This window comes from Myxocyprinus asiaticus, chromosome 30 (assembly GCF_019703515.2).
Source record: "Myxocyprinus asiaticus isolate MX2 ecotype Aquarium Trade chromosome 30, UBuf_Myxa_2, whole genome shotgun sequence".
NCBI lineage: Eukaryota > Metazoa > Chordata > Actinopteri > Cypriniformes > Catostomidae > Myxocyprinus > Myxocyprinus asiaticus.
The window spans coordinates 18,980,724-18,993,352 of NC_059373.1; the positions used below are offsets into that span (position 1 = coordinate 18,980,724).

At 38.9% G+C, this 12,629-nt stretch overlaps 1 protein-coding gene across 5 annotated transcripts in view; it reads right to left on the bottom strand.

Annotated features, from left to right (window-relative positions):
- LOC127421340 (nuclear transcription factor Y subunit gamma-like) overlaps positions 1–12,520 on the bottom strand; it is a 35,692-nt gene extending 23,172 nt beyond the window's left edge. For 4 of the 5 annotated variants that reach the window (XM_051664353.1, XM_051664358.1, XM_051664357.1 and 1 more), the window contains exon 1: positions 7,375–7,565. The gene's annotated coding sequence lies outside the window, so the exon portion shown is untranslated. Of the gene's footprint in view, positions 1–7,374; positions 7,566–12,430 lie in introns of those variants that run through there. The other variant, XM_051664354.1, reaches the window with a different exon arrangement.
- Positions 12,521–12,629: the final 109 nt, after the last annotated feature.

A 12,629-nucleotide genomic window follows, 5' to 3' on the forward strand; every position in this document is an offset into this window, starting at 1 on the left:
AATTTTTTCGGGAGGAATTATGTATTTCTTTGGTAAGTAACCAAGTAATAAGAACGATCCGCTCCCCTTTTGGAGTGTTATTGTTTATTTTGCAATAAAAATGGCTGACTATACAATTCTCTACATATCAAACGAACACAGGCAGATGAAACATTAGAATTACACTTGTTACTCACCGGCATTACTGTCGTCTCCAATATTGTTGCCACTGCTACATCTCTCAAACTATGTTCTTTGCATGCCTGAATCCTTAGTTTTCAGAAGAATTAATTTAATCCATGAATCCAAAAAATCCAAACATCCGAATCCAAACTTCGTTTGAATTAGCCGTTAATTCCTAAAGTTGGGATTCTTTGGAAGGCTATGCAGAGATACAGTTTTTCCACAAACAGGAACACAACAACGTCTGGGGACCTATCTTTACTCTTTTTGCTGGTTAAACGCAAACAACAGTTACAATAGTACCCCTTTCAGTGTTGCAGTATCCCAGATGCTTTTTCTCTCTACCAACTCACCGGCCAACTCACACGATTACATATGTTGTGGAGGCAGGGACTATGCAAATGACACTACACTGTGACGTCACAATGTAACCAATATCAAAACAAGTCACTTTTGCAGGGTAGAAACAATAAATGCTATTTTTGGACTGGAAAGGAAGCTCTGAGTTCTAAAACTTTCAGTATGTTTTTATAGTACAATGACCTCTTATACAGGGCTCCAGACTTCGATTAAATGCTTGCTTTTTGCAACTATTTTTCCTAAAAGTGTGATTAAACTTTGCAAGAGGTTACACTGGTGCGACTACAAAGTTGGCCGACTCTCTGATTATGTGCTGTTGTTTTTTTGTTAGTATGAGAAATATCATACAGCAAACGTTCCAAAAGCGAAACGAAACAGCTCTACGTGGATCAGTCACCGCGGCTCAATGGACAGATCAGCGCAAAGCACGTGTTTACATGTGGACCGGTCTCGAGCTCTCAGCCACACAGATCATCATAAACAGTGCTGCGAGAAGCACTATTTGTTTAAAACCTCTATGAAAACCCCTAATGTGTCGGTGATTAAACTAGTTTAAAAAAGGCTTTGTTGTCTGTCTTTCAATCAGTAAGATCCAGATGAAAGGAAACCGTGAAAAGATTTCTAACTCATTCCCGCTGTCAGAGTATTTGAATTTAGCCCAACATAAAAAAGGTGTTATTGTTTTACAGATTACTTTTGTAATATCAGTAAATTTACAAAATTTCAAAATCAATGCTTTACTGTCAAGTGGGCATTTCAATGGGACAAAATGTGCATTTTTATTGGAAATATACTTTTTTTTATATTATTTAATATTATTGTTACTGTGTGTCAAAATATCAAGGAAAATGTTATTCCTCATGTCATGACCTCTTTTTTATATTAGTGATTGCAGTCATTTTTTTTCCCCCAAACTTCTTCCATTTTGGTAACTTCAACCACATGCCTGCTCTCCAAAACCTCCAAAGACATGACAATCAACCCAATGTCAGCCAAGGGCTGTTACACAGTAATGCACAATAATAATACGAGTGTAGTAGTAGTAGTGTAGTTCTAATAGTTCTAAAAGTAAATTTTTAACATTGGCAATAGTACACAAAAATATTATAAAATGCAAACAAATACTGAAAATGTCTCAGTTGTTTGGGTGTAAGACGTTAAAATGGATGGATTTAATATGGAACACAATTCTGTTCCCTTATACAAGATGATTTTATATTATAAGGGATGGTTAGCAATCCTATTGGCGTGTCACCTATGTCTTTCGGAGCAAGTTTACACATAATGCAGAGGCCAACTGTGGTTAAATGCTGGACAAAGAAGAGCTACAATTGCATAATCTAGGTCTATTAGTCCGGCTATACAGAAATCAGACTGGTATGATTTTAGTCAGACTAAAGACTTAAAGACTAATTATTGTTTAAGTCTCACTGAAATTAACTTAAAGTGCATGTCAACATACTGAAAGAGGTTTGATTTCTCTGGACACCTATTTCAGAGGTATCTGTAAGGTAGTAAGACATTTTGTGTGTTGTATTGCTAAATGTTTTGCTTAGAGCATCTTTAACTTCAGACTTTAAGGTGGATACAAAAAGCAAAAGCGAAGCTGTGAGTGTGACTCTCAGTTCACACAAGTCATGATCGTCCTTCAGTAAGTCAGAACGCAATGGTGGTATTAGATTTCTCCTGTTTGGTTGCCTCAACAGCAATGACCACTGGTGCTCAGTGCCTCGGAAAGTCAATGCCGCTAGCAGAGGCTGAATCAGCAAGAACATCTCTGCCAGCCTTTGCTTCCGCCATGCAGGAGGACTGCAGTACCTCAGCAAAGGAACGCTTGACTATTTCAGGGTGATATGGGACAATCAGTTCATGAAGATATGAGATTTCATAAATTATCCCCATGACGAGAGGACGACTCAAATGTCTCAAGTTCTGCTGGTTCTGCTGCAGATATGTGATGCTTGGAGAAACGACTCCATGTGAAGAAACTACTTCTGCTGTGATGTAAAAACAATTCCTTTTTTATGTTATTGTTTGGTCTGCGTGGTTTGCTAAATGGATCCTAAGTGGCTCTTTATACTTGCAGAGAAAAATCCAGGACATTAATCACCACCTCATGTTGGAAAGATTCAAATCAGCTATGCTGATAAGTAAATACCTCGGTTTGAGGATAGATAGTGCACTGTTCTGTCTCAAATGGCCTTTAGTTGAGTTGTGAGATTTAAAGGGGACATATTATTCCCCTTTTTACACTATGTAATATAAGTCTCAGATGTCCCCAGAATGTGTCAAGTTTTAGCTCAAAATACCTCAAAGATCATTTATTCTACCATGCCTTTATACCCCTGTTTTGTAGCCCTGTTCCAAATGGGCTGTTTTAGTGTCTGTAGCTTTAAATGCAAAGGAGCTGCTGCTCCCCACACCCCTTTCTGGAAGTGGGCTGTGCCTTTCCTGCTGCTGCCATGGATACCCCGGAGACAACAATGCAGGAGAACCAATATGGCTGCTATTGAAAACACTGGAGTTCAGCCATACATGTTTGATGAATTTGTGTAACTTTTGTAGGGTTATTTCAGCTTTTTTGCTACGATGGATGATGTGTTGTTCGCTGTCTAATGCCAACTTTAGCTTTCTCTGCTTTCCATTGTAGGGAACAGTACTACTTTAATAAGCAATACACACTAAGTACTGTAATGACGTTCACTAAGCGCAATATAATGGCATGATACATTTAGTATAATGCTCATTTTTTAATTGTGGTACAGGTGCTCATGTGGAAACTGTGAAACGATATCTACAGAGTTGCTACGTTACACAAAGGACAATGTTTTCACAACAAGCATTTTTAAGCAACGTGCAAACAAGCAAATCCAGAAAGCCAAATTGCAAACATTAAAAAGTATAAAGTGCGAAACATACGACTTGCAAATCTGAAGTTGGGTCACAGAGAGTTGGTATCGATCCATCCTTGGTCCTTAGCTTGGAAGCAAATCCAGCCTTGTGTTGACCCTTTTTGATGAAGCAGTCCGACGTAAAATGGTTTGCACACACATATAGGGATTCTCCTATTGTTGTTGGCACATTGCCATCAAAAATAAAACTAATCCACTGGGTCTTCAGTGGCTCAGATGCAGGGAGTACATGAAGACTCTTGTGTTTGCTCTTGCAGCCAACAACAGAACATTTGGCGTGTTTACCTTGTAGCTGGGACATTCTCGAGTTAGCACAAGCGGCTCTAGCGAGGAGATAAATATTGCGGACTGTGTGCTGCTCGCTCAGGTTTTAATGAGGGCAGATCTAAGCTACTCGGGTGGATCTCTTCGCAGCCGTGGGCGGTACCTTTCCCCTTTTCACGTCATAAGGGGCTGCACACCAGAACGGCTTGTTTGGAGACACGAGGAATGAGGGGACGGTCTTTTACCATATTTTGTCATTGTCTACACACACTGGGGACACATAATTATGTTCAAAAAATTGGAAGAGTGGATTTTGCATAATATGTCTCCTTTAAGTTAACTTGCAGCATTTATTCTCTCCACCAGAATGAACCCAATTTTGAGGAACAACTAAAACATCTGGGCCCAGTTGCAGGAAGTCCCTTAAGTTAAGAAAACCCTTCATTATTATTAAAAGGCTATTGCCAATAAGAGTTTTCTTAAAGGGGTTTCTTGCAATTAGCCACAGGACTTCAAAAAGCCACAAAAAAAAAAAAAAAAAAAAATGACTGAATAACTCAGAAATGACAATTTTTCATCAAGAGTTTAACCCATAGAAATGTCTTTATAATACTTCAGACTCGAGTTAAACAAATGCAGGTATCTCCTGACCTCCTCACACACACGCCTTTGACGTGCACATCCACTGTTGTTGTTTCCACCTTCGTCTACCTTCCACCTTCTTCGTGACAGCAAAGGCTCAAGTCTGTGTTGCCACCTTGTAGACCCAATGATTAGTGCAAATAATTCCAGGTGCATATTGCAAGTTTAGAGTACGTGCGGTAAGAAAAATCAGACTACATGCGTTAAGTGCTCAAGCACCCTGAAGACTCACCTATCCTGTACGCAGACACCTAGCATTTGCGTCTCATTGAAGTATACTTTGGGCTTAATATTGAGAGAATGGGAGTTTACAGATTTTAATATCACCTTTTGGATAAAAAAAAAAAAAAAAAACTTTATTCCTTTTAGGGATGTGCATGAGTACTAGAGTACTGGTTCTGCACCAGCTACTTGAGTATTAAAAACACTACTTGAATATCGCAAATTCCTTTTCCTTTACGCATTTGCCTGCAGTGAGAAGCACTGAATTACACCGTTTTCCATCTGAATCTCTCACCAAAACTTGCAGAGTGTATAAGACATAATGGCATTTGTGCTTTTGAAACTGTTTGGCAATACATTGGCAATATTTTGATCTGATTTAATTCTCCTCTATTTATTCTGTTCTTGTTGCAAACCAACAGACGAGGATCAGCTTTTATCGGTGGAAAGAAAATGTGAAGCGAACTCTGAGCTTATCAGATCAGAATGTGTGTATGAGCACGAAATCTCTTAACACAGGCAGAGCACATTTTATAAAAAGCAAACTTTCACCACTTGTTTTTCTGAATTATAACATGTGAAATTATAAAAATACGATAGCCTTTATGTAGACTTTATGTAGAGTGTATACTGTATATGTGCATTACCCTAATGCCGTGTGAGTACAAATGTTTTTAACTGTTATTTTTAAATCTTTTTTGTTTTCTATTTTTATGAATGCATATTATTCATTTTAGTTTGTTGAAGTCATCTTATTAAATTTAAAAGTAAATATAAAATTAATTTACGTGTCATACTTGTTAATTTTAACATGCATTTTAATTCATGAGCAATCGAGTACTCATTTTTTGTGGGTTTGGTACTTGATTAAAAAATTACTTGAAAATGCCCATCCCTAAACCCTTTAATCTTTGACAACAAAAACAAACCTTTTTGATTTTTTTACTTTTACTAATTAACACTATGCAAAGGCACTGAGACACAAGACAACCTATTTCTATGACTGTTCTGTCATACAGAAAGGTCAACTCAAGCACATTTGTCAAACTACATTCAGGACTTATTAACTACCTAAACATTCACACAGAGGACAGCCTGTGAAAAAACAAAACCGCAACAACCTACAAAGCCCACTGCAGTTACTGGTTAATCATTGACTTGAACACAACAAAACACAGCCAAGATCCCAGCAATGAATTACAAATTAACCAACAAATAACCGTGCTTGTTTTGCATGAAAGTTTGGAACGTTTAAAAACAGAGGGGCCGGACAACACTGCGAACTGATATGCTGATCCGTGTCTAATCTCACTGATCAATCATTCCAAAGTTGCCCTTGGTTCAGCCTCACGTCAACTCCAGGAAGCCGTACCTAAACTCTCAAGGTCATTCAGCAGCAAGCAAAAGAGAGAGAAAAAAAAACAGTAAAGGGGGAGGGAGAAAGAAAAAGAGGGATATACAATAGCACAAAATATCAGAGAGAAAGAGGGGACTGGTTTTGCATCTTTCAATGCAGCAACTTGGCGACCCTACAGTAATGCCTTCAGTATGTGTAATGATAGTATGTAGAGTATGTGCCATCCCCAGTGTGATGGTGAATTGCCTACTCTTGTTTGCGTCCATGAGAGATGCACTGTCAGACAGATTGAATGCGGGAGCCGCTCTTATATTCCTGTGACCTTCATCCAGGGATGGGCCAATTAGCAATTGCAAGGTGCAACGACATGCCGATGCTAGCCAAACGGCGCAAACTTTGCAGGTTCTGGACTGATGTTTAAAAATGTATGCTTAAAAAGCAGAGCCCAAGGGAATCTGAAGAGAGAATGCGCAAAGGTCATTGTTAGCCAGGTGTGACATTGTACCCTTGAACTTGTTGGTTTGCATTGACTTTTTATGGTTTACTGTGTCAATGGTGCAGTAAGAAGAAATTCTTTAGCAAACAACTAGGTAATCATAATGAGATACAGTAGTCAGGGCTTAAACTCTGAGTTATTTTTAGCTCTCCTTTCCCCAAAAGAACCTTAATACTGTCACCAATGGAAACTTTCAATTAGAGAGGAGAAAAGGGGACTTTAATGTGACCAGATCCCATAAATGGCATCACGTGAGGACAGCAGTGACTGGCAAAACAGAAAAAGTCTGTCTAGAGTGAAATTGCCCTACATCAAACCCCAATCCATCGCAGAGACTACATCTATACTGTCCTCTGCTCTGCTTCACTGTCAGCCGAGTGTAAACAATCTGTGAAACTAGGCCTTGAAGTTAAACCAGGACTTGCATTCCTTTGCAGCCAGGGCCATCTCTCTCTATCTCTGACTAAGCATCGCACAACCTGCACAACACAACAGATCCTTTAGCAGGGATATTCAACAGCACAGGACCTTTAAGAGGTCCAAAGTCAAAACAAGTTTGATATTAATTGAGCTGATATTTACAACTCGGCCGAATTAGAGGTCAACTGCGATCAAAGGTGGTCACCATCAAAAAGTCATGTAGTTCAACAAGGGAAAGTTAAAATTAAGTACACAAAGTGAGGCAAATGTATGATATGGCCAGTAGAGCGTGTCAATGTTTACATAATGTCAAACACTGGTGCAAAAAGGTGGCAGGGACTGATTCAAGATTCAAAATTCAGGAGATAAAACAAGGAAACAAAAAGAAACACAAATTTCAAGCAAGTGGAAAAGTAGAGGACGAAAAGAGGAGGAGAAAAGCGCAGCAGAGGACAGAGGAAGCATCCCATTACTGCAAAATGAGAGTGTGAGAGAGAGAGAGAGAGAGAGAGAGAGAGAGAGAGAGAGAGCACACTTACCCCATGCCCTTCATGCTGCACTGTGGACAGTGTAGAAGAGGAGGATGTAACTAAAGTCTTCTTGTTGGACGCATGGAGAAAGTGTCTTTAGTCCACTGGCTCTGTCCCAGGATGAGACAAAAGACTGTGTGGGACAGGCAATCTGCTGCTGCTTTCAAAGCCCCGAGCCGAGGGGAAAGCGATCACCTACCGCCCCCCTTTTCGACCCCTCCCCCTTTCACTAGCCCATCTTCTACAGCCCCCCCCCCCTTTCTTAAACACACAATCCCCTCCCATTTCTCCCCTGTCCGAGTCCCCTGAAGCTGCCTGAAGCCTGGAGTTGGCCTCTGCCTGGCCACCTTAGTGTTTGTCTTTCAGCTGACCCCTGCCTCAATGCGAGTGACGATAAAACAGATGAGAAAGTGTGAGAGAGGTGGAAAGAAAGGGAAGGACTAAAAGAAAAACAGTAGAAAAATTGAGAGAAAAGCAGAGCTGCAGAACAAGTCGGGACAAAAGTCTCCTGACTGCTTTCCCTTTAAAACTCAACTGTACTCAATCTAGCTTGCTTAGCAATACTCTCTGCCCACCTATCTTTGAGATCCCGCCCACCCTTGCAGGATTCCTCTAATAAGACCGAGTTGGCCACTGACGCTATAGGCTGAGCCAGCTATCCATAGGCTGCATCAATCCCTCCTCCCACCTTACCCTCCTCCTCTCCACCCCCTTTCACAGGCACTCAACTTCCTGTTTTAAGTTACCTTGAGCAGCAGGATAGGGGTCAGGGAATGAAAAGAACAAGAGAGAAAAAAATAAACAGACAAAAGAGGAAGAAAATTGCACAATGGATGCAAGGATGGTGAAGGATCTGCTTGCAAGCCTTGGAAATCTGTCCCCTGCAGATCGTCTTCTCTACTATGGCTGGACGGAGCTGGACTGAACAACTGACTTCTCAAATAACTGTCCCTTGCTTATTTACAATGTCAAACTGAATGTCTCTAAAGCCCGCCCCTCGGAGGAGCGGAGTGGTCGATTGTGCAGTGATGCAAATAAGCTCATTATCAATGATTGGCCCAGAGCAGTCTTAAAGAGGATGCCGCATGCTGTAGCCGCATGATTTAAAGTGGAAAGTCACACAGGTCAGATTTGCAGTCTCAGTTGAGTGCAGAGATGAGCATGCAGTCCAGCACATACAACCTATGCAGAACATCAGTTGTGTGACTCATGTCCTAAATAAATCTAATGTTGATCTGAAGAGGTAATGTTGAATGTCTTAATCTCAAACATATGTAACCAAGGAAGAACAAAGACAATCTCATTTGACTGAACATTATGCAAATTATGAAATTATGATCATTTGTTACACTTTTAGTTACTCCTAGAGGAATAAAACTTGCAGTTTTGCATTCTACAGAACACCATTTGATTCTGATTGGGCTCATTTCCAGAAACTGAAAAGAAAATGTCATCACATGCACTGATGCAATTTCCTGAAGACAAAACTGCCTGTAAGGAATGTTCCGGGTTTAATACAAGTTAAGCTCAATCAAAAGAATTTGTGGCATAATATTGATTACCTCAAAAATAATTTCAACTTGTCACAAAAAAAAAAAAAAGTAAGGCACTTTCAATGGAAGTGAATGGGGACAGTCCATAAACATTGAAACCATTTCAAAAGTTCAGCCACAAGACGTAAACATATATATTTACATGATTTTAGTGTGACAAAATCAGGGATTTACCAGCGTTATGATGTTTAATTACCAGCATTACGCTGTCATGGCAACAAAGTTGTAATATTGGCTATAATTTTACATTAAAAAAAGTAAGTATATCACACTAAAATCATGTTAACACATAATAATTAAGTCTTGTGGCAGCTTTTGAAAATGTTTTAATGTTTATGGACTGGCCCCATTCACTTCAGTTGCAAGTGCTTTATTTATTAATTTTTTTTTTAATAAACAAGGGACGAGTCAAATATTTTTTTTTTGTGGTAATCAACATTATTCCACAAATGCTGTCGCTTGAGCTTAAAGGAATATTCTGGGTTCAGTACAAGTGAAGCTCAATCGACAGCATCTGTGGCATAATATTGATTACCACAAAATAAAATGTTTACTCATCCCTCCTTTTCTTTAAAAAAAGCAAAAATCTGGGTTACAGTGAGGCACTTACAATGGAAGTGAAAGGGGGCAAATTTTAACATTAACATACTCACTGTTTCAAAAGTATAGCAACAAGACATAAACAAAATGTGTGTAAACATGATTTTAGTGTGATAAAATCCCTTACTAATCTTTTCTGTGTAATCCAATTTTACAACTTCATTGCCATGATGATGTAATGTCAACAAACCCTAAAATGACTAAAAAACAATAACAATTTGAACAACTTTACAGCTCAAATAATACATGAATTTTAACAGAAGAATTAATGTAAGTGCTTTTATAAAATTATAAGCTTCATATTTCTGCCTTTAAACCCTCCAAAAATTTGACACATTAATTTCCATTGTAAGCGCCTCAATGTGACCTTTATTTTTGCTTTTTTTTAATTTTTTTTTAAAGAAAAGGAGAGACTTGTCGAAATGAACTTTTGTGGCAATTAATATTATGCCAAGAATGCTGTCAATTGAATATTCCTTTAACTTATATAACCCAGAACATTCCTTGAACACCTCTCACAAACACAAAATATCTGGACAATTTTTTGGTCAAAGCTATGGGCAGCAGAAATATTGTGAAACATTTTGAATATTGCAATGAGCTGGAACACTACTGAAACAAACAAGGAGAAACGTTTACATTTTTTTTTTTTTTTATGGCAGAGGCTTTTTGCACTAATTTGCACTAAGTGCAAATAGCGACAGATGCTATTTTCACTAAGTGTAAAAAGCAACAAAAAGCATCTTCTTTGCACTAAGTGCAAACAGTGGCAGATACACTTACACCCCTGTTTAAATACTAACATACAGTATAGTAGCATCACTGCAGCATTGTGTTTATTTGGAGTCCCAGACACCCTACACCAACCCCTAACCCTGCCTTACAAAAATTAACCATGGTTTTACTACAGTAACCATAGTATCATCATGGTATTTTTCTAGTAAAATCATAGTAACCACAAAATTAAACATGGTTACTATTAACAACATTTAGTAACTGTACTGTAGTAACACCATGGTTAGTACATCAGAACTATATAATTTCCACCAAAACACATGGTTACTACAATATTACTACAGTAAAACCATGGTTAATTTTATCCGGATCAAATCCTTCTCTCAAATCTCCGAACTTCACTGTGACCAAATCACTGCAAGGAATTTCTTTTATTTATTACTATAAGTAGTATTATAGGAAATATTAAGAGTAGAGACATGGGAAAAAGTATGTCATGGGGTGGGATTGGAACACGGATCTCCAGCGTGACAACACATACTGTCATCACACCCAGAAATGCACATGGGGGTCAGTTGGTCATAAAATCCTGTGTTTCCACCAGACTATTGGAGCACAAATATCCACTTAGTTATCCAGTTTATTAATCCACTAAATGTCTAAGCCGTTAACAATTTTAATGTCTCTGCCCCATCGCGAAACATTCAAACATGCCCATCTTCATTTGATCAGAAGTTGACCCCAAATAAATCTGTTGTGGCTGTCTTGAGTTTGGTCTGAGCATTGGTGAGCGGAGTTAGTGTAAATAGCCTCTTCCAACAAGATGGGCTATTTACTCTTAGTGTAAATAGACACTCTGTTTTTTTATACATACATAGGCCTAAGAGTATAGACAAGAAGGGAGGCAGAAATGAACATCAAAATGAGGGCTAAACCTCATTCTGAAGAAGTCAAGATGAAAGAACAACAGCTACCCTGCATGCATTACAATCCTTTCCATAATTTGTTGTTGTCCAAAGACATTTAGAAGGAAGGTAAATTATTTACAGCAACAGTCCTTAAAGATTATGGCAAAATCGGGGTCAGTCATCAATGGTTTTGCTTCCACGTCTTCCTTGAAAATCTCCACTGCTTTGAATGACGAATCATTAGTAATGTACAGAATGAGTTCATACGCAATGAACTGACCTCCATTTAACCTGCTCCATTATCGCCTTGCCCATACTTCTTAAATTACAGCCTTTTTGTATAATCTACATTGTCATTCAGCAGAGAAACTGGTTACAAAGCTTGGCTGTTTTGCTGAAACTTATAATGGTACTAGGCAAATTTCACCAAGAGTAAAACATTCACTGACATCGTCCTTTCTTATACCCTTGCTAATTCATACTACACAATACTTTCCTACATGTGATGAAAGTAATTTACATTAATGAAGTAAACAAAGCATTACGAATCTACTAGGAGACATGCTAACCTCTATAATACATTCGGGTTATGTGTGTGAAACGTAAATATTTTTGAAGAAACCAGAAGTGATCAATTATTTTCATTGCGAGGCTCACTGAACCCCCAACATCTGCAGCCAAGATTATAGACTGATAATACATAAAAAATAGCCGCGTAAATGTACGGAGACGGTGCTCGCTCCGTTAGCAGGCCGCATTTGACTGTGATTACTATCAAATTAGAAGAAGTGAAATAACGACGGTTTTGGGGAGTCTTTTGAGCAAAGGTTTCCTAAAATATTAGTAAAGCGGTGTAAAGACAGTCTAACCAATAAAGGCTACGTTTGGATCTGTCCTTCAGACCAATCAAACCTCGGACCAGATTCCACCAATCAAGGTTTCTAGGGATTCTGGTAGTTAGGAAACTGCCACCATTTGGGCTCAAAGCATACCCATAAGCCAATAGAAGTATTTTACGCCAAAGAGTCAAAATGGCGATCAACGACCAACAGTTTCCCGACCGCCTCCATTCCCTTCCACTAGCCACCAATAAGCGCTTCAGAGTGCGAGGAGGGAAATGGCGCCTATGTTCATCCTCCAAAACAATCGTCCATTGGATGAAAACTTTTATTGGTCCTCGAGCTCAAACTGACCCCCACTTCATCAAAACTCAGCCGTAGATTATAGGCGAATAGTAACGATGCAAAGCGTGTCATTTTTTGTACTTACTTTACGTGATGAAATCGCAGTGTAGTCCCGTTCGACGTAATATTTAATTTATTTCAGGCTGTTACGGGAAACCAAGATGGCCGACGATTTGACTTTTTTTTTTTTTTTTTTAAACCGGAAGAAGTGTTACGTTTACTGTGACGCTCTCATAGATTAGCCCCAATATAAATCGCAAGTCCTTCAGTTCAGCGAGAGGTTG